Genomic DNA, 23503 nt, shown 5'->3' with positions numbered 1-23503 from the left:
AACATCCTCAGACCAAGGTGAGAAGTTCTTGAAGGGAAGAAATCCTTGCATTTTCAGCTGGGGAAGGATTAGGTGTGAAAATAGTCAATTACTTTCTGTTAGAATTGTGTTTCACCTTTAAAGAATAAAACAGATTTTCTTAGAAGTGCTTATGCTTGCGTCTTAGGTTGCAACATAACCAAAAGTATGTACTCTATTACCATCTGTTAAAACCAGGTGGGGGAGTGTTCTTTATCTCTTCCAGGACTCATCCTTCCTCCAGGGGGATATCTTCTGTTAATGGGCCATTGAGTATCACTGCATGACTGATAAAATTACATAAATGCATTGTGAGATGCTCCACCTAGGGGGAGAAGCCAAGCATTCCTGCCTGGATATATTCAGAGAATCAGAACACCACAGGCAGCCTTCCTCCATTGGATTCCCAGAAGAAGACTGGACCCATCTATAACACCACTGGACCTTCAGAGAAAAACTATACCCTTCTACTGCAGCCTCCATTTAATCAGACTGCTATCAACACCCTGACCAACAGGGTGTCAAGTTGTATTCTGACTCTGTCAGTAGTTTTCTTGTACTACTGCATTTTTATTTTAGATTTCCTAGTCAAGAACTCTTATTCCTATTCTCATATCTTAATTGTAATATCTTCCTATCCCCTTAAGTTCAAAATTATAATACTTCAGAGGTGGGGGGTTACATTTTTCTGTTTCAAGGGAGGTTCCTGCCTTCCTTAGCAGACACCTGTCTTTTCAAACCAAGACAGCTTGGGATACAGCATGTGTGCTTGAGAAATAACAACTCCATCAAATCTATCTTGCAATAGGAAAAAAAAAATCTCTTGTAAATACAGAGTGAAATCTAATTTATTTTGAAAAAAAAAAAGTTCTGTGCTCAGTAAAAATTGACATGAAGTAGCTGAAAATATTGGATTTTTAGTTCATTGCTATTTTGTCCACAAGTTTCATGCAAATACTTATATAAGAAGGCAGAAGGATAAGAGAATGAGAGAATCAAATAGAACTATCATATATTTATTTCTATAAAACATACCTTAGAAGTTTTAGAATAAAAGTAAAAAAAGAGTGCCTTTTTCCTGTTTAAATACCTATCTTTTATTGTACTAAGATCCTGTATCTGTTATGAACACTGTGTCTTTAATAACTGGTTTCTGTAGACTTTTCCATACTCATTTAATTTCACAGAAACACCACTATTACAAGGATAAAGTTGTATATAAAATCAAAGACTTTGCAGCAGTGAAGGCAATATTGTGGAGAAGATGTTTCAAAGTACAGCCTTGCTATGAAGTTCAAGAAAAGCCATGTCAGGCCCTGATAATATTTGGTAATAAATTCCAATCCCAGCTGTTCCAAACACAAGGATCATCGGTTTCTCAAACAATCACCCTCAACCATGAAACAGAAGGGTTTGGCCTGCCTGGGTTCTGAATTTTGAGCTGCTGAGGTCCTGAATTCTCAACGTTTCTTGAGAAAAACATTCTCGATTATTTTCTTGAGTTATTTCTATGGGAACTATTCTTCAGGAGGAAGAAAGGCAATGTTTTCGTACCACAGACTATCCAGGGGAAATTACTGAACGAAACTTGACCAGGGGGAAGAACGCAATCCCTGACGCTTCTAAATCAATATATCTGGATGGATGCAATGGCCAACCCCAGCAGGGGCAATGAGGAAAAAGGAAGAACCAAGACCAGAACCGAAGCTTAGCAGAAATCATTCCCTAGTAAGTCTCGTGTGAGAGCTCTTCTCTGCTCTACCAATCATCCTGTAAACACTGGAATGTTTCTGAGAGGGGATTAGACAGACATTTCTGTAGGTGTAAAATGCAAAACTTTCCACTCTTCCAAATCACACACAATGATAATTAAATTCCCCAAGTGGGGCCCCTAAATGTTCCAACCAACCAACAAAGCAAACCGAACAAATCTACTGGAATGCCATCTGTAAGCAGATTTTGGCATTTGAGCTCTTGCTTCAGTCAGACACTGATCATTTGATAGCAGAGCTGTGTTTTCACAGTTGTATGGGTGCCCATTAAAGCAAACAGCCTTGTGTTGACGTGAAAATATATGTATTGAGTCTGTAATAGGTGACATAATATAAATTGACATCTATAACCTACAGTACTTCAAAAAAGTATAGCAAAAGAATGTCGACTTGTCTAATAATCGTAAGTGACAGATGGTTGCAGGGTTTTTTATGCTTAACAACTGAGTGGAGATGCAGCATTTATCTTTATTAAACTGTTGCATTTTGTGCCTTTAATTACAGGGGAAGGTAGGTGTGACAGAAGCCCAGTCTGACAGGCATCCTTCCTGGAGATCTACCACCTAAGATAAGATAAAACTGCCTAGTCACTGTGACTCAGCTATGGACCCCTTCCTGCTTCAGCAAGTTATCTCCCTGTTAATTATTGGTCATCTTATCCCAGTCTCAGACTATTGGTCCCCTTCCCAATTCTCCCCTTATCTATAAAAAACCCAGCTTTTTCCCAGTTCAGTGGTTAGATCATCACTGGCCCCCTTCGCTGAAGCCTGCATTAAATACTTTTTGTGGAATGCCATAGGATCTTCCTGTCTCTTGTCTGTGTCAGCTGGAGTAACTCCTGAAGGGAGCTGGCTGGGCTGAACAGAGCTGATCACAAGAGCACAAATCACTGCTAAAAGAACTGATCACCTAAAGACTCTGCCCATGCTCCTAAGGGTTACCCCTGGCTGGAGACTGCCTGGAAACACCAGATGGCAGCTCCTCCCTGGAACATCTATCTGGGCCATTGCCAGCAGAAGCTGGGGGTCAGATAGGCCCCCAGGACCCAGCCGCAACAGGTAGGTTATTAAAAAGGAATGTATTTCCCTTTTGCAGTCCTAATCTGTAAAATGTGTTTTAAGAAAGCTTATCACACTGGTCCTGTGAGCAGACAAGGGTCAGAGAAGCACAGCCTTAGTTTAGACTGATATAACTGGCAAATACATTATATTATAGATTGAGGATTTTCAGAAGAGTCAAAATTCCAGGCCTCAGCATTTATCACGACAGTCAAAGGCAGACACTTGGGCTATGGGTGTAAATGTGAGGAAAATTTCAGCCTTGCAGAGTTCTACTGATGTAATTCCAGTAAAAAAAAACAGAGGACTCAACAATTCTCTGCATTTTAGCATGCAAATGGTGGCTCTTGCTACAGCAGCAGAGGGAAGGAAAATTCTGTAGACAATTACATTATAAAAGGCTCTTCCCATAACTACCTTGTTTATAGTGGCATGCCTAACTTAGTCCTGGCAGACTCTTGTCTAGTTGGTTGTGTTTTATTTTGCTGATGCCCAAATCAGCTCCATAGGAATGAATTCATGTTGATCTTTGTCATACTCTTCAAAAAAACAACCCAAGCAGTCACTAGTCTCTGCTTCCCAGAATGTTTTCTAAGTTTAAGAAAAGTCCATCCTATTGAGTGCTCTTTACACATTGCTGTTTTTTTGATGATTGCTTTCATTTCCTGACAGTAAATTAGTCAGTTCCAATAGGAAAGATCATAGCAGATCCTTAAAAAAAATAAAAAAAGAAGATAATTGAATTTGTGATGGAGGATTTTTGGAGAAGGTAAGATTTTAAGAGTTGAAATACAAATGAGCTGATGAAATTGATTCAGTTTCAGGCAATTGAGAATTTCAGTAAGTGCTAAAGATTTGTTAACACCACCACTTTGTTTAGCTTTTTAAATATTTTATTTCATTTTGATTTTTATTTTATGGTTAACTGTATTTTATTTTAATTGCTAGTTTAACATGATGGCATCTCAGTGGGGCTCTTGGCAGTCTCCTAATATTTTCTCTATCTTCTGTGTACACCAATCATTTCACATGAGTTTAGTTCATCTTTTACAGTGTTTTAGGCTATTTAGTTTTCCCCCATAAAATGCAAAATACTTTACAAATCTATTTTTTTTGTAATATGCCGTCCTTTACACTCCAGAACAGCATCAAATACATTGGAGACATTTTTATATCCCTTTATATTTAATTTTTAATGAAAATGCCACACTGGAAAAATAAGCTGTTATAATCTGGGAAAGCCAAATTTTGTCATACTTACATAAGTAAAACTTACTGATACTGATTAAAAAAGTAGAGCTCTACTTCAATTCATTCTTAAGGTCTAAACCTGGTTGCAGAAGTCCAGCTTTTACTTCATTTTAGGATATACAATCTGTTCAAACACACAGAAATCAGCAAGTTTTGTTACTGGTAGAATGGCCTGAGATCACCCAACTGTAGTAAGGAAATCTTGTACTTGAAGCTAAATCTGTTTGGTGTCTCCAAGTCACTAAAATTTATTTATTTATGATTTGCCAGTGCCTTGACCCACTGTATGTGTGTATTTGAATAAACTGCATTTACATGTTCAGGCTTAGGACTTTTTTTATAAAGTGCTTTCCTACATTCAGCTGAAACATTTGATAGAAACACAAAGTTTATTCCTGGCCTGCGAGAGCTTTTAAAGTACTTGCCTACACTATTGCATAAAAACATCTAATAACTCCCATCTCTTTTACACCAGGAAAAATAAAATTACAGCAAACTCTCCCTCATTTTGTTTTTCTGAGTGATGTTTATTGTTGAACTTGGAAATAATCTAATTTTTGTAATTTTCATTATAACTTGCAATACATGCATGGAGTATTTCAGCCATTGGATTAATTTTTGCCACTGATAAAATTATTGGATGCTAACAATGTCCATATTTTCTTAAAGCTTTCTACTTACTACTGAAAACTAAATTTTCTTAATAGTTTAAAACTATTTTAAACTTAAAACTATAGCTCTCTGTATATAAAAACTGCATCATTATTCCTTGTGCTTTTAAAACTCAGAGATTAATGTACTAAATGCTCAAAGGCCACACGTGTGGGTATTCTCAACATCAAGGTCTCTCCTATTTTCTTAAAGTTTTCTTAAGTTTTCACTAAGTATAATCAGGGTCTTTTCTGAGTTGCTTGTATTTCCTTATTTATCATATTTCAAAATACACCTCTGTCCCACTTTCATTTTTTTGTACCAAACTATGCCTATATTAATATCTTTTTGTTTATTAATTAAAACTCCCTATGAGGATGTTGTGGTTTTAAAGCATTAGCTAAAAAAAATCACTAGAAAATTTACTCATTTTTTGCTGTGAGATATGGATTAGAAGAAGAGTAAAACAGGCTTAAAACTTAAAGGGAATAAAGAAAGTTTATAACTTTTAAACTACAAGAATAAGAAACCAGAATAAAACTTCTAGAACAACCCTTTTCTCTCCCACTACCCAACCATTTTCTTGTTCATATGACAACATAGAGGCAAAAAAATTTGGTGGTTAAAACAGTCTCAATTCTTGCTATAGTCCTTTTATCAGCCTTTGTAGAGAAAAAGAAGTCTTCTTCTGTTAATCTATGGAGTTTTTCACAAGCAAACCATTTCTATTATAGATTTCTATTTCTCTGATGCCAGCTGCCCAGAAATTCTGCCATCAGTTTACTCCTGACATTTCACATCACTCTGAAGTGTGTTACAGGTCAAATGAGTCTAGGGATGTCAATTTTAAAGATGAGTTATTCAAAGGCAAAAGTTTTCTTCATCTGTTTTTGTGAGCCTGTCTGGAAACAGAAGTTTTCTCTTTGCCTCTTAATGGCCACAAATCTTCAACTATTACTTCTCCCCCTCTGTTCCAGCACCTCACTGTATCACAACCACTTCACTATTTACTCAAAATCCACACTTTGAAAACACCTTCCACTACCACACTATCCACACTGTCCCAGGCTGCTTCAAGCCCCAGTGTCCAGCCTGGCCTTGGGCACTGCCAGGGATCCAGGGACAGCCCCAGCTGCTCTGGGCACCCTGTGCCAGGGCCTGTCCACCCTGCCAGGGAACAATTCCTGCCCAATATCCCATCTCTCCCTGTCCTCTGGCACTGGGAGCCATTCCCTGTGTCCTGTCCCTCCATCCCTTGTCAGCTGTCTCTCTCCAACTTTCCTGTAGCCCCCTCTCAAAGAACAGAAGTGTATTTTCTGCAAGACCAAGAGCTGAGGTCAGTAAGGTGTATCCCAGATTTAAAACAACAGGTTGTTGAAATACAGAGGTACCCAAATTAACATGAGAAGTGAAAAATAAAGATAAAGCTTCAGCTCCTGTGACTAAAAGAAAAAACAGAGCAGCATTTAATAAGAGGTTTTCAGACTTTAATGAAGATGTGAGTGCTTGGGGTCTACTCAGCAGCATGCCAATTTTCCTTAATATAACCTCCCTTCAGATTTTGTGTCAAGATAAAGGGATCTTTCCCTTGAATACTTATTTTCTTGCAACACTGAAGTTCATATCTTTATCGGAACTATCTTTTCAAAACTACAAGTGACAGAATTTAGACTTAGTTCAGCTGTGTCATCAACTTCCAGTTGGACAAATATTTAATTCACTGCTGCTATTTTTAAATAATGCTGCTGAAAAAATTGAGTAATAGGATGCTGAGCAGAGTGCTTGGGTTTTTTTAAATAACATTTTTCAAGTGGTATCATTAGAAAGAGAATAATCCCTATAAGGTATCACATGTAAACTCTTTTTTTTTTCCAACTTTCAGAAAATTCATGAAAGCCATTGTTCAGAAAATGAGTGTATACATAATACTCTGCTTATGAATATAAACCAAAAAACCACTGAGCGAATGCTGTGTCCCAGGACAGTTTCTGCATTTCCCTGTGATTTTATGCAGCTTCAAAAAATGTGTAAAAACAGGAAACGTGTGTTTCTTAACTTATGGGAAAGATGTCTTAACTTTCATCTTGATATACAAACGACAATTTTTAGGGTGAAACAACTATCCCCTGGAACAACCTCCCCATGAAGGAGGCAGAGTCCCCATCACTGGAGGTTTTAAAGATGGGATGGGATGGTGGAATAGATAAACTCCTTTTCCCTTGAAACTCTGAACACAATGTTCTTTCAAGGTCCATCCCAAACATCCAACCTGGGCTGTTTTAGGCTCCCAGGAATTACGACAGCCAATTTCACCTGCTCCCCTCTTTCACCACAGCCACCTGCAGAGTAAAAGGCATATGAGTCCCTAAGTCTTAATTACTCCTTAGGTCTTAATTACAGCCTTCAAAAAACTAAGAAACACATGACAACGAGAAAGAAAAAAGAACCAGCTGAACTTTTTGTCTGCATTTTGGCCATTTCTTGTGGCTTTCTTAAAGATATAAATAAATGAGGAAGTATCTCTCCCTTCAGGTGCAAGGGATATGTGTAAGACCTCTGTTCATAATTTTTAAATTAAAACCAGCAACAAATTCTTCATTTTACAGAGGAGGTGTGCTCAGAACTTTAGATGACTGTCTCAGTCTCTACTTCTGGTCATGTACTGGTTATAAATAATGGCACTGATGGATCAACTGAGCTCAGCAGTTTTTTGGTTTTTTGGTTTTTTGGGGTTTTTTTTTGTTTTTTTGGTTTTTTGTTGGGTTTTTTTTTCTGCCTGATATCCCAAGGAAATAGCAATGTCTGTAATGACAGAGAAAATACAAAGGGAAACAAAGCCAGACTAAAATAAGAAAGTTGGGAAAAGTGAGCACTTAATATGTTTTGAAAGGGTGAAATATACAAAGTAATGAAATTAAGATTCTTGTAAATTCGTACCTGGCATTGTCCATCCTTTCTGTCAGTGTTGCTCAGAATTGTGTTTTTTTTCTCTGAATGTCACAATACTTTGCAAAAAGAAAACTAAAGCCCAGGCTGACATCATAATGTAGGCCCTATCATCAGTTATGCTGCATCTGGGCACAACTGATCTTAGGATCTGACTCTGTGGGGAAAACAATCCTATCTCCAGCCCCATGTTTAGAACTTACCAAGGAAAGGAGTAAAATAATGCAACAGAAACTCCCTGAGGAACAGGAGGGGTCCTCCTTCCCTGCTTTAAGGCATAGCTCAATTCACAGCCTGGCTACCTAAATTACAGGCTCATTCCTAGCAAAGTCAACAAGGGGAAAACATGGCAGCCATCTATCTGTGAAATGTAAAATACTAATGGAAAGTACATGAGGCTTTTTTACATAGACTACACATCATTAACCTACTCTCCTCCATATTAGTTTATCATGCTAAACTCAGCTGCTGCCTTTACTCAAATGTTTTTATTTGCTGTCGCTTGCTTGAAAGAGGGGTAAAATACCAGGTTATCTAATCACCATGGAAAAAAGCTGCTTTTAAGGAAATCAAAGTTCTGAAGCCTGCCCTTATAATTCATATGATACAGAAGGCATTATAATTACAATACCTCATTCCTTTGACAAAGATTATAGTAAGGACAAAAAATGCCCACAGATTAATCCATCATTCTGACATCATTTTTAATGAGTGGGAAACCTTTGCAATTCAAAACCTGTAATATCATGGACTACTTTGAACTACTTAGATCTGACATTCCTGCCCAGGAGCTTGCCACTCATCAGACTTTAATACATATTGCACAACACCCTGCACAGATTAGAAATTAGATACGTATAATTTTTATTGTATTTTAGAGTGACAACAAGAGGATTTTCCATCCTCATTGCATCTGAAATATCTTTCATTTGAAGAAAAGCTTAATGTCCCAATGTCCCTTAGTGGGCACATGAATTCAGAGGTAACAGGTTCATTTCATACCTGTCTGTGCCTATCAGCATCAACACCTTCAAAAAAAGATTGTGCTGCGCTATTGCATGACTTTGAATCTTTTTTTCAGCTATAAAAACACACCATGAAGACCAGGACTGATAAACTGTTGTGAAGAAATAGTTAATTCAGAGAAAACAAAACCAGATACAATTACCCGGGGTATCTGATGGGACAGGAAGAGAAAACAGATTTGAACAGCTACTTCTGTTTTTTCTTCTATGCCCTGTAGAGTGATCTTGGGAAGGTTATTTCATGTACATGGGCTTCAGTTTTGCTTGGAGATAAAGATATGACAGATTCTTAATAGATCACGTCCTCATGGAAGCACTGCATCGTAGCTGTGCTGTTGTTTCAATATCAGGTGCTGGTTAAAGAAGAGTTGCTATATTTTTTCAAGTATGTGTCAGTCATCTTCCTTCTCACTTGAATTACTGGTAAGAGTCTGGAAGGATTACAGGAAAGCAGCCTAATGGAATGTTTAAATGAAAGATGACTGTATGAGGGATCTATCTCAAAACTCACTTTTCTTTTAAACAGCTGTATTTCTTTATGGTGAAAACAGAAAGTACCTTGGACTTGACTAGCATAAGAGATCTGATAGACAGGATCCCTTGTCAGAGCCTTGAAGATACCAAGATTGAATCGAGCCTGGAAACAAGGAGAAGACTGAAACGATGTTGAAATACACATGTATGTCTGTATGTTTGTATGATGTTTAACCCAAACACTGTAGTTAAAAATTACTAGCTTTCCTAGAATGGTATACAAGCTTATGTAGCCCACAGTAAAATCGGATTCTGATCACCGAGTCAGTTGTCCCCATCTCTCTTCATCACCGATATTCCTTGTGAATTTGAGGAATTCAGAAGTCATTTCTGGATTGGGGGAGTACTTTGAACTCCTTTCTGAGCTTCCAAATGCATTGGAACTCTCAGATTTTTTTAAAAAAATATTTTCATTTATATTTAAGTTTCGCTAGCACAAAATGAGAAAAAGGAGTAACAATCTGGTTTACAACTTAAAAGTAGCACAAATATTCACTTGTGCCTGGATGACTTCTGCTTTTGCCACAAGTACAAAAGCTGCGGTCTCCCTACCACTGGCTGAAGAGCTGGAGCCACAGTGTTAGGGATTGGTATTGAGATTCAGGAGATTCAGGATGTGGCCTTTGAGGAAATTCAGCATTATTTTCACTCAAAATCAGATACAGTTTGGGGGTTCGGACAGTACAGCCTATAGTAGGAGTTACCTCAGTAATAAAACCCAAAAACTCAATGTGCCCCAGCCATGTGCGCTGGGACCCCAAATCCCCCTGCCCTGGGCTGAGCCCAGTGTGGGCAGCAGGGGAGGGGGAATTCTGCCCCTCTGGCCCTCAGGTGAGACCCCACCTGCAGAGCTGCCCCAGCCTGGGCCCAGCACAACAAGGAGCTGGAGCTGCTGCAGAGAGTCCAGAGGAGGCTCCAGGATGAGCAGAGGGATGGAGCAGCTCTGCTGGGAGGAAAGGCTGCCACAGCTGGGATGGTTCAGCCTGGAGAGGAGAAGCTTTGGGCTGAGCTCAGGGTGGCCTTGCAGGGCCTGAAGAAGTTGCAGGAAAGATGGAGAGAGACAACTGACAAGGGATGGAGGGACAGGACACAGGGAATGGCTCCCAGTGCCAGAGGGCAGGGATAGATGGGATATTGGGCAGGAATTGTTCCCTGGCAGGGTGGGCAGGCCCTGGCACAGGGTGCCCAGAGCAGCTGGGGCTGCCCCTGGATCCCTGGCAGTGCCCAAGGCCAGGTTGGACACTGGGTCTTGGAGCAGTCTGGTATAGTGGAAAGCATCCCTTTGCTGGAATTCCATTCCATAGTTGGAGTGAGATGATTTTTAATGTCTTTTCCAACACAAACAATTCTATGATTCCAGAATAAAGAGTAAAATAGCACAGATTTCTTATTCCCTAGTTACAGATGCTAAATGCAAAAACTAAGCAGGGGACAGAGCCTGTGTGAAACTAAGTCACACAGACTTCTCAGTCTGGCATGAGAAAGAATCTGAACAACTTTGGTAAAGGACAACAATCTTAGCAGGTGTTGTTTAGGAAACAGTCAAGGTGTTGCCCTGAAAAATAAGCCTTCTGATTTTGTTTTTCATAGTTTTAGACACTTTCCCAGGAAAGTAACTATAAACATGATTTTTATGTATTCCTTCTAAGAAACATCTTTTGATAGACATTTCGCATGACCAGTGTGATTGGGAAGGTGGTAACTTAATTATCCAATCCCTGGTCATTGTCAAGAATCTATAAATACTGGAGTCAGGAAAATAAAAGTTCTTTTTCCTATCATCCACTGAGATGTGCTTGTGTGAATCATTCCGTGTCCTTTAGTGACATCTGGTGGCCACAACGTGATTTGCAGGTAACAATGCAGTGTAGTTGGTAAGGGTTTTTTTCTTTGACGTGGCCTCTCTCAGGTCCTCGCCGATGGATGCCTTGGTGTTGGAGTTTTGGCAGGGCTTACTGGATAGGAGGCATATCAACATTTCAGAGTGTGCTTTCCAGCGATTGTATTCTTATGGCAAGCGTGAGGGGTTTTTCCCTATGGTTGAGAAAGCTTTTTCGAAGCAGGCTTGGGATTCCTTAGGGGATTCCCTGATTCCTGCAAGGTGCTCCGTGGACCTGGCGGATCTCCTGGTGACCTGGAGGCTTTGCGACCGAGCTCTGGGGAGCTATGGGTCCTCTTCTGTTGACTCCGTGGGAGATTTCTCGGAGTTGGGCAAAGTGGATGGGATGACTTCCAGCTCTGGAAGTGGGGCGGACTTCTCCCTCCCCACGATGCCGCTGCGCTGGGGGAAGGCAGTGTCTCCGACTGGGAGGTCGGATCCTCCGGGGTGGCTCCGGCCCTCAGCGGGGCAGTCCCTCCTGACCAGTGGGTGGGGGAGGGCCAGTGGGCTCTCCGGAGTCCCATGGAGCTGGTGGGCGTAGCGCCGCCTCGCCCGGCGCCCAGGAGGCAGGAACGTGAGGCGGAGTCACCTTCCCTGTGTGTTTTCCCAGCAATGGAAGGCAGGGAGCCACTGGGGCGTGGCCCCGCGCTGCTCCTGGACGCAGGCTCGGTGACGATTCCGTGTCCCCATTGCGGGGGCGCTGTGCGGGGGCAGGCGGGGGCAGTCCTGGAGGACGGAGGTTTGATCGATTTCCGCTCGGACCCTGTCCCAGGGGGCGGGGTGCCCGTGCCGCTCCGCGCGGAGTGGCCGGTGCTGACCCTTGGGTTTCATGCCAGCAGTGCGACCCTGCTGGGGGTGGTACCAGACACCTCCCCTCCGGCGCCAGCTTCGCTGAGCGTGGGGAGGGGGGCCGGTGCAGCGCGGAGGCTGGACTGGATTCTGCTGGTGCTGCGCTGCGGTGCTCCCCCTCCGCGAGCCCGGGGGCAGCCCTTGGTAGCGGGGTGGGGCGGTGGCCCTCCCTGCGCCCCGTCCCCCCCTGCGCTGGCGGATGGGCCAGTGTTCTGCCTAGGGTTCCCACGCGCCGCCGGGACCCAGGGCTGGGGCGGGGGTGCCGCTGCTGCCTCCCGTGGCTGCGTCGGCCGTGGCAGATACGGGCCTGGCGTTGTTTACCCTTGGCGCAGGTGAAGACGTGGCCGTCAAGAAGCCAATGACCCCCAGGGGCAAGAGGCCCTGGGCTGGTGGGGCTTCTTCGGCTGGTCTGTGGACTTTACATCCCTGTCAGAGGACGTTGAGGACGAGGAATCATACATGATTTTAGGGCGCTGTGAAAGCCAAGGTTGATGAAGTAGCTGGTTGTGATTCCGAGAGTAGCTCCCTGGAGGGAGGAGATGAATGCTATGACACTGCTGGTGCTGCGGGGACCGTGGTGCAAAGTGCTGTTGCGGTGGCTCCTTGCCAGGTGTCTGCCCCTGTCTCTGGGGGTCCGTGGGGCACGGCCGTTCTTCCGGATGGTTCTCAGGCATTCCTTGTGATTCAGGGTGCAATTCAAAGAACCCATCAGCCATTGTCATGGAAGGCCCTCACAAATCTCTGGGAGACGGCTGAGAAACCTGGGCTAGGGTCCCATCAAGTCATGCAAGCACTGTGAGTTCTTGTTGGTGATGTACTGTTTCCCTATGACATTCGGAGTCTGGCTTGTGTTCTTTTTCAGCCAGTTGAATATGATGGTTTTAAATCACAATGGGCTCAGTTGGCCTGCTGAGTAGTACAGCAGAATACTGCATTGGATCAGCAAGATCAGAGGCGTGCAGTTGGATCTGATGCTCTGCTGGGCATGACTGTCTTTGCTGACATTAATAGGCAGGTTGGCCTTGATCCTCTTGTGCTTGGTCAATGCAAGGACATGGGCCTGGCGGCATTAGTGCAGACCACAGAAATGGCCACCCCAAAGGAGCCTTTTTGCAATTGTTGTCCAGGGGGCTGAGGAATCTTTTCTGAGATTTGCAGACAGCCTGGCCGCTCCTGTAGAACAGCAGGTGCAGGATCACAAGGCGAGACAGCTCTTGCTCAAACACCTCGCAAGGAGTTACTGTAATGCTGAATGTTGGAAGATCATTGGGATGCTCCTTGGTGATCCCTAGCTAGCGCAAATGGCACAGGCTTGTGCAAAGGTTGGTATTGCTGATGGTAAGATGGCTGCCGTGGCCAGGATGGGGCTGCAGGGTGGGTGACAAAAGCAGGGAAATGCTCAGGCCAGCAAAGAGCAGAAAAAGAAAGTACAAGGGGTGACAGCTCCCTTGTTTTTTTGTGCTCGGTGTGGAAGACCAAATCATGCAGCTAATGTGTGCAAGGCAAAGGTTCATGCCAATGGCCAGCCTTTGTTGGGCTAGAGAAATGGGCAGCTGAGTGCACCAGGGAGATGTGCTCAGACACAAGCCTCTCTTCATGCCTTGGAGCCAATGGAGGTCTGCTTGGCCATCTCGTAGCCAGCACTTGCAGCTCAGCAGGCCTTGATGTCCGCATGGCAGACATGGTTGTTCTAGACTCTTGCAGAATGTTCCAGGTTCCTTTGGATGCCTTTGGTCCCGTGGGTGAGCACATGAGTTCTCTTCTTGAAGGGAGGTCTACTACCACTGCCCAGGGCATCATTGTGCACCTGGGAGTCATTGATTTAGATTTCACGGGACGAATTTATACCATGGTTTCCACACTCACCCCCCCCGCCGTCACTATCCCTGCAGGAACCTGAGTTGCTCAACTTGTGCCTTTTAATTCTTGTGTTCACAGAGCTGAGAACCGGCTGCGGAGAGATAGCGGCTTCGGGTCCACTGGGCTGCCTCAGGTTCACTGGACCGCTGTCCTGACAGACAAGGATCGTCTTGAGTCAGTGTGCACCCTGTCCATCCCTGGTGATATGCCGCTTGACGTTGACCTCCGCAGCGTGGACATCACAATTGTCAGGCTTGCCGACTGGTTCCCAGAGTGGCCTTTGGAACTGGTGCAGACATCTGTTGCGGGGTTGGCAGGAGCAGCACAATGCTATGTGAGCCGGAGGCCTATGTTCATCGTGAACCCAGAGGGAGACATGGCCATGGTTTGGCTGTACATTACAAATGGCTCTTGAATAAATTTCTAGGGGAGGGATGTTCTGGCTGCATGGGGAGTGCACATCAGGACAAATTTTTGATGGGGGCCATGGTGCTAGAAGGCGTGGACTGTCCTATGCCTCCTATATGGTGGCTGGTGGACAAACCCTTTTGGGAAAACCAGTGGCCCCTCCCTCAAGATAAATTAGTCACCCTCCATGATTTAGTGCAAGAACAGTTGGACCAGGGTCATCTGGAGCCTTCTACCAGTCCCTGTAACACTCCTGTTTTCTGCATCAAGAAAAAGTCTGGGAAATGGAGGTTGCTACAAGACCTCCAGAAAGTTAATGCTGTGATGGAAAGCATGGGGATGTTGCAGGTTGGCATGGCATCACGCACCATGCTTCCTGCTGATTGGCTAGTCGTCATTGTGGATCTGAAGGATTGTTTCTTTACAATTCCTTTGCATCCCGATGACAGACTGAAATTTGCCTTCTTGGTGCCAGCTGTCAATAATTCTGAGCCCACACATAGATATCAGTGGAGGGTTTTGCCACAAGGCATGCGGAATTCGCCAGCCATTTGCCAATGGTATGTGACTTGAGCCCTGTATGGAGTTTGCAAGCAGTTTCCTGATGCTCATCTCTATCATTATATGGATAACATATTGGTGGCTGCATCCACCCAGGATGAATTGCTGAGGATACAGTCTCAACTGATCAATGTTTTGCACTCTCACAGGCTGCAAGTGGCTCCAGAAAAGGTTCAGCAACAACCTTCTTGGAAATATTTGGGGGTCAAAATTTTGGAACAGACAGTCCAACACCAGGAGGTGCAATTTGTGCATTCAGTGAGGACACTGAATGATGTCCAGAAATTGGTGGGTGTCGTGACTTGGTTGTGTCCCTATTTGGGATTGACCATGACACAGCTGTCATCCTTGTTTGATCTGTTAAAAGGCTCTGATTTAAAGTCACCTGGGACACTGACCCCAGAGACACAGCAGGTGCTGGAGGAGATTCAGTGGGCAGTTTCTGCTCATCAGGCCTATCGCATTGATCCTTCCATTGATGTCACTGTTTTCATTACCACTCCAGATTTTCATCCCACAGGTGTCATTGACCAATGGAATGATGAATGGTCTGGTCCCTTGTATGTCATGGAATGGGTCTTCCTGCCCTGTCAGCCACAGAAGACGGCAACTACATTGTTTGAGCTGATAGCTTGCTTGATAATCAAATGCCAGCAATGGTTTTTGCAATTGATGGGTGGAGATCCCGCAAAGATTGTGCTCCGGGTACCATGGGAGGACTCTGACTGGAGCTTTTCAAAGAGTATTACCATGCAGAATGCTCTGGAAAACTTTCCTGGGCAGATCACCTATCATCTTCCCAGCCACCAGCTATTGCAAGTGGCAAAATCCACTGAAATTTCTTTGCGGCCCAGAAATAGTCAGGAGCCTGTGCAAGGACCCACCGCCTTTACTGACGGTTTGGGGAGGACTGGGAAAGCCGTTGCTACCCGGAAGGACAGATCTGAGTGGCAAGTTTTGGAAGGTCATGAGGATCGTCAGCCCAGTTGGTAGAATTACGGGCTGCTGTCATGGCATTTCAGAAATTTTCTCAGGAACCTTTCAGTTTGGTCATGGATTCCGCCTATGTGGCTGACATAGCCCAGAGGTTGGGTCATTCTGTTTTGAAGGAAATCAGCAATCCTGACTTGTTTTGTTTACTGAAGATAGGCCCGGGTGCATCTGTACTATGTTCTGCATATGAGGAGTCATACCAATTTGCCAGGGTTCATTACAGAAGGTAACGCGAGGGCTGACAAGTTGGCTAACCCCGCATGGGTTGCACCTCAGCCTGATACTCTCGGCCAGGCCAAGGCGTCACATGGATTCTTCCACCAGAATGCACATACTTTGTAGAAGCAGTTTCAGTTGACGTCAGCTGAGGCCCATGACATTGTTGAGTCTTGTGACGACTGTCATGCGCTTGCTGCACCTTTGCCAGCGGGGGTAAACCCCAGAGGCCTTAGGGCCTTGGAGCTTTGGTAGACAGATGTCACCCAAGTTGCTGAGTTTGGTCAGCTCCGTTATGTGCATGTCAGCATGGACACTTTCTCCTTTGCAATGTGCGCTTCCGCTCACACAGGAGAAAAGACCCACGATGTCATTGCCCACTGGAGGCAGGCCTTTGCTGTTTTTGGCATACCTTCTGCTGTGAAGACCAATAATGGTTCTGCTTACGCCTCTCAGAAGGTGCAGCAGTTCCTGTAGTTGTGTGGTGTGTCACACAAGTTTGGTATCCCTCATTCTCCGACAAGTCAAGATATTGTAGAACGTGCTCATGGTACACTGAAACGAGTTTTACAGAAGCAAAAACGGGGAATGCTGGGTGAAACTCTGCACATGAGTTGGAAAAAGGTTTATATACACTAAATCACCTCACAGTTCTGCAGAACTCCAGTATCCCAGTCATGTTGAATCATCAGCTTTCATTGCGAACTTTGGATGAGTCGCATCAGCCTCGAGCAAAGGTTCGAGTGAGGAATTTAGTCACCAAACAGTGGGAAGGTCCCTACGACCTTATCTCTTCAAGGCACGAGTATGCGCGTGTATCCACAGATACTGGAGTATGGTGGGTACCTGCAAAGTGCATTCGTCCTGACCTGTGACCACAGATGCAGATGACTGATCACCCCGATGGCCCATCCACAAGCAGAGCCTGACACTGAAAATGTTTTCTTTTTTTTTTTTTTTTTGTTTTTTGTTTTGGGTTTTTTTGTTTGGTTTTGGTTTTGGTTTTGTTTTTTTTTTTTTGTTTTTTGTATTGGCGAAAGCGTGAGATGCCACCCTGAAACTAGAGCCTTCTGATTGTTTAGAATATTGTTCATTTTCTCTGTTCTTTTTCGTTTTTTTCTTTTTTTAAAGAAGAAAGGATGAGATGTCTCCCTGAAAAATAAGCCTTCTGATTTTGATTTTCATAGTTTTAGACACTTTCCCAGGAAAGTAGCTATGAACATAGATGTTTATACATTCCTTCTAAGAAACATCTTTTGATGGACATTTCGCATGACCAGTGTTATTGGGAAGGTGGTAACTTAATTATCCAATCCCTGGTCATTGTTAAGGATCTATAAATACTGGAGTCAGGAAAATAAAAGTTCTCTTTTCTCTATTACCCACTGTTGCTGTTGGACAAGATGTAGAAGTGTGGATTCACGGCACACTTGTTGAGGGTTAGGTGTCCCTTTTTTTTTGTTTTGTCATTCTGGCCTGCCCGTGGAATTTTTACCCATTAGCTGCGGAGACAACCTAACTGTGGGTATTTAGTGGGTGATTGATAAAGGACAATGAGTGGCCGGGCCCAGGCGGGGAAGGGGGCAGGAAAGGAGGGTGGGGACAGTTTTTGGCTGGCTTTCATCGGCTTCGGGGAAAGACATTCGTTTTGCTGGGTCGCGGAGCTGCTGCAGTGGAGAGAAGGGAATTTTGCTGTCACCCAAACGGAGCTGCTGCTTCTTCTCCTTCTCCCCTCTTTGTTGGTGGCCTCGCACCCCCTGCTCTGCCAGGACGTGTGGCAATGCCAGGCACCGCCGTGGAGCTGCTGATACACCTCATCCACCGGCCCAGGATCTCAGCTCATCCCTGCTGTTCCAGCCAACTGTTCCTCAGAGCCCTGCAGGAGCACCGGGAATGACTGCCCAAGGGGGTTTGTGAAAACAAAGCCTCTCCTCCATCCTGTCTCAGCCGAGAAGGTCCCAAGGTCCCTGGTTCTGTGTTCTTGTTATTGCTGTAGTTATTGTTTGTGTGCCTGGTTATACTAGTAAAGAACTGTTATTCCTATCCCCAGATCTCTGCCTGAAAGCCCTTTGATTTCAAAATTACAATAATTCGGAGGGAGGAGGTCTACATTCTTTCATCCCAAGGGAGGCTTCTGCTCTCCCTCCAGACACCTATGTTCTAGAACCAAGACAGATTTTGGCACCCGTTCATGGGGCACTGAGAGAAAAGGGCATAAAAGGAATAACAGTTCTTAAATAACATAACTTTTGTGTGCTGGATTTAGAAACCCTGTTAGGTAGAACCATGTTGTTTAGCTTACCCAGGTTCACGGGGCATGTGGTCACAGCTATATTTCTCCCATTTGCTGTACCTTACTTAAATATGGGTCCTATAACTAAGGCTACTGTGGCTATTATCCAGCTTGTTTTGTGGGTTGATAAGGTGAGGAATTCATGGATGTTTAATGTCCTCTGGACAGCGGGCTCATGGATTCAGAGCTGTCACACACTAACTGGATGGTTTTTGGGTTACTTTAAGAATGGTACCTACTGGGAGAAAAAGACAGCTGGAGAAATTTTCTCCCAACCTTTCACCCAGTTCCTTGGGCCTACCCCACCAGTTTTCGAAGGGTTAAAATCTTCTCTGAATGCTAATGACATCATACAGTGGCTGGTGTTGCTGATAGGCCTGTTCTACTTAGCCTTCAGAGACAAAGGGAAAGAGACAGGAGATGCTACTCCAGAACCTGGCACAGCCCCAGAGACAGGGAGTGCTGCTCCAGAGCCTGGCACAACCCCAGAGACAGGGAATGCTGCTCCAGAGCCTGCCCCTGCCCCACAGCCCACCTCAAAAATGAACCACCCAGAGTGGGTGGGGCTTCTGGTGAAGGAGATGCGTGAGATGCTAAAGGAGTGCATTTCCTCAGCTGCTGAGAAACTCTCCCCCTGCCTCAAAGAGGGAGAGTCTGATGGTGCTGCAGTGGAACCCACAGACGTTACAACCGTCCAGGTTCCAGCTGAGCCACAAGGGCAGTCACAGCCAGCAGCTGTTGCCCCTGCGGAAACGAGGAAGTCTAAGATGAAATCACAGCACCCTGTTGATAAGGATAAGAAAGGAGGGCCCTCACAACCCACGGGGGAGCCAGAAGTTGAAATCATCACTGGGTCTCTGACATATGCCTGTCTCCGTAAGTTACAAAAAGACATTGTGAGGCGGGGGCGTGAGGCTTATACAACCTGGTTACTTTGGGTCTGGGACCTTATGGGTACAGGCGTGCAGCTGGATGGTGGTGAGGCAAGGAATGTGGGACCCTTGACCCAGGACTCAGGTGTGAATCAGGTATTCATCAGGGAGCAAGGGCCCCTTTTCCTCTGGGAGTGGCTTTTGATGAGTGTAAGAGAGAGGTTTGTCCACAGAGAGAGAATGGAAGAGCACTATCGTAGAAGGGAATGGAAAACCATTGAGGAAGGGATTCAACAGCTGAGAGAAGTGGCAATATTAGAGGTCATTTTTGGGAGGGGTGGACAGCATGATAATGACCCCGACAAAGTCAGGTGTGCTGGGCAGATGTTGTGGAGTCTGGCAATTCTAGGGCCACGTGAATACACCACCTATATTGCAACAATTAATGCCGATAACAGCCGAGAGACGGTGGGTTCTGTCGCCACCAGGCTTAGACATTTCGACAGTATGGTCCATGGCCCACAGCAGGCTAAGATTTCTGCTGTGATTAAGGAACTCAAAGAGGAGATGAGGGAAATGAAGGAAGAGATGAGGAAGAGCAGTTCCCATATGGCACCAGTGCGGGTCACAAGCCCAAAACTCCAAGCCCAGCGTCTCCCAGCTAGAGAGAGAGGGTACACCTCACGAAGTGAGCTGTGGTTCTTTCTACATGACCATGGGGAAGACATGGGAAAGTGGGATGGGAAACCCGCTTCTGCCCTGGCAGCACGAGTGCGTCAACTCAGGCAGGGAACCATTAACCAGAAAGGTTCCACTAAAGTGAAGGTAGCCTCAACCTCCCGTGACCAAACTGCCAGACATTACAGAAAAGAGGATGATCCCCTTGAAGGAACCTCTAGCATGTATGCCCAAGGAGGAGAGGATGACCAGTGCTAGAGGGGCCCCGTGTCTAGCCAGGAAGAGGCACGGGAAAACCAGGTCTTTTGGACGGTGTGGATCTGATGGCCTGGCACATCAGAGCCACAAAAATATGAAGCTTTAGTTGATACTGGTGCACAGTGTACCCTAATGCCATCAGGACATGTGGGGGCAGAACCTGTTTCCATTGCTGGGGTGACGGGGGGATTGCAGCAGTTGACTCTGTTGGAAGCCAAGGTGAGCCTGACTGGGAAAGACTGGCAGAAACATCCCATTGTGACTGGCCCAGAGGCCCCGTGTATTCTGGGCATAGACTTCCTTCGGAATGGCTATTACAAAGACCCAAAGGGACTCAGGTGGGCTTTTGGAATAGCTGCTGTGGAGGCAGAGGACATTGAGCAATTGAACACCTTGCCTGGACTATCAGAGAACCCATCTGCAGTAGGACTCCTGAAAGTGGAAGAACAGCAAGTACCAATTGCTACCTCGAAGGTACACTGCCGACAGTATGGGACAAATCGAGATGCTGTGATCCCCATCCACAAGATGATCCGAGAACTGGAGAGCCAAGGGGTGGTCAGCAAAACCCACTCATCCTTCAACAGCCCCATCTGGCCTGTGCGCAAGTCTGACAAAGAATGGAGATTGACTGTGGACTATCATGCATTGAATGAAGTGACTCCACCGCTGAGCGCTGCTGTGCCGGACATGCTGGAGCTCCAGTACGAGCTGGAGTCCAAGGCAGTGAAGTGGTATGCCACTATTGACATTGCTAATGCATTTTTCTCCATTCCCCTGGCAGCAGAATGCAGGCCTCAGTTTGCCTTCACGTGGAGGGGAGTGCAGTACACCTGGAACCGACTGCCCCAGGGGTGGAAGCACAGCCCCACCATCTGACATGGACTGATCCAGGCTGCCCTGGAAAAGGGTGAGGCTCCAGAACATCTGCAGTCATTAGTGACATCACTGTGTGGGGGAACACGGCAATGGAAGTATTTGAGAAAGGAGAAAAGATCATCCAAATTCTGCTAGAAGCCGGCTTTGCCATCAAGAAGAACAAAGTCAAAGGACCTGCTCGAGAGATCCAGTTCCTGGGAGTAAAGTGGCAAGATGGACGGCGTCAGATTCCCACTGAGGTCGTCAATAAGATCACTGCAATGTCTCCACCAACCAGCAAGAAGGAAACACAAGCTTTCCTAGGTGCCATAGGTTTTGGAGGATGCACATTCCTGAGTACAGCCAGATCGTGAGCCCTCTCTACATGGTTACCTGAAAAAAGAATGATTTCCACTGGGACCCTGAACAGCAACAAGCCTTTGCTCAGATCAAACAGGAGATCGCTCATGCAGTAGCTCTTGGCCCAGTCAGAACAGGACCAGACGTGAAGAACATGCTCTACTCTGCAGCCGGGAACAATGGCTTGTCCTGGAGCCTTTGGCAGAAAGTGCCTGGGGAAACTCGAGGCCGACCACTGGGATTCTGGAGCCAAAGCTACAGAGGGTCCAAAGCCAACTACACTCCCACAGAGAAGGAAATCTTAGCTGCCTATGAAGGAGTTCAAGCCGCCTCAGAAGTGATTGGCACAGAAGCACAACTCCTCCTGGCACCCCGACTACCAGTGCTGGGGTGGATGTTTAAAGGAAAGGTTCCTGCTACTCACCACACCACCGACGCTACATGGAGCAAGTGGATCGCCCTCATCACGCAGCGCGCCCGTATTGGAAACCCAAATTGCCCTGGGATTTTGGAGATAATTACAAACTGGCCAGAAGGTGAAAACTTTGGTCTCACTGATGAAGAGGAGCAGAAACAAGTGACACGAGCTGAAGAAGCTCCATCGTACAACCAACTGCCAGCAGAAGAAACCTGCTATGCTCTGTTCACTGATGGTTCCTGTCACATCGTAGGGATGAACCGGAAGTGGAAAGCAGCCTTATGGAGCCCCACACGACAGGTCGCAGAGGCCACTGAAGGAGAAGGTAGATCAAGCCAACTTGCTGAACTCAAAGCTGTTCAGCTGGCTTTGGATATTGCTGAAAGAGAGAAGTGGCCAAAGCTCTACCTCTACACTGATTCATGGATGGTGGTCAATGCTCTGTGGGGATGGCTGGAAAGGTGGAAAAGGGCCAATTGGCAGCGTAGGGGAAAACCAATCTGGGCTGCTGATGAGTGGAAAGACATTGCCACCAGGGTAGAGAAACTGTCTGTGAGGGTCCATCATGTAGATGCCCATGTCCCCAAGAGTAGGGCTAATGAAGAGCACCGAAACAATGAGCAGGTGGATCAGGCTGTAAAGATAGAGGTGTCAAAGACAGACTTAGATTGGCAACACAAGGGAGAGTTGTTCCTAGCTCGATGGGCCCATGACGCCTCAGGTCATCAGGGTAGAGATGCCACCTATAAGTGGGCACAAGACCGAGGGGTGGATCTAACCATGGGCAGTATTTCCCAGGTTATCCGTGACTGTGAGACATGTGCCACGATCAAGCAGGCCAAGCGGAGCTGCTGATCCACCTGAACCACCGGCCCAGGATCTCAGCTCGTCCCTGCTGTTCCAGCCGACTGTTCCTCAGAGCCCTGCAGGAGCACTGGGAATGACTGCCCAAGGGGGTTTGTGAAAACAAAGCCTCTCCTCCATCCCGTCTCAGCCGAGAAGGCTGTCCTGGGGTCCCTGGTTCTGTGTTCTTGTTATTGCTGTAGTTATTGTTTGTTTGTTTGCCTGGTTATACTAGTAAAGAACTGTTATTCCTATCCCCAGATCTCTGCCTGAAAGCCCCTTGATTTCTGTAATAAAGAATTGGATGAATAAAAATTCGAAAGAAAAGGTTTAAATAAAGTATATGTAATTGTAAATGATGAAAATATGGAATGAGAAATCCTCCTCCAGGTCGAGGCAGGATTTCTCTTCCAAAGTTACAGATTGCAAAATCCACCCAGATAACGAACCCCGGCAGGCACATCAACTCGGAGGAAAAGACAGGACAAAGACCATCATAGGGACAAAGAGCTAGCCTGAAAGTCTACCTCCGAACCTGGGCAACGCCCGGCCGACTTCTGCTGGAGACAATCAAGTGAAACAAAAGGGACGAGTCTCAGGAAGATGGTCGTTGCTAAAATTGAACACCCCACCCGCCAAACCTATGCTGGAGTAACTCAATCAAGAAGGACAAAGAGGGAACAACTCCTCCGAGATATCCATCGGCACTGGCCCGGATCCCTCGACTCTGCTGTGATGAAATATGTTAAAATACATACAGAATCACTTTGCATTTGAGGAGACTCTGCCCGGACACTTACTAACTCAATCTTCTAGGCCAGGAAATCCATTCACCTGACAATCAGGGACACTTGGTGAATGGAAACTAATTGGAATTCTAGCCTGGGGACACAAAATCCCTA

The sequence above is a fragment of the Cyanistes caeruleus genome, chromosome 12, assembly GCF_971803275.1.
Source record: "Cyanistes caeruleus chromosome 12, bCyaCae1.hap1.1, whole genome shotgun sequence".
NCBI classification, from domain to species: domain Eukaryota; kingdom Metazoa; phylum Chordata; class Aves; order Passeriformes; family Paridae; genus Cyanistes; species Cyanistes caeruleus.
The sequence above is the reverse complement of the archived record's forward strand: the minus strand, read 5'-3'. Positions refer to the sequence as shown.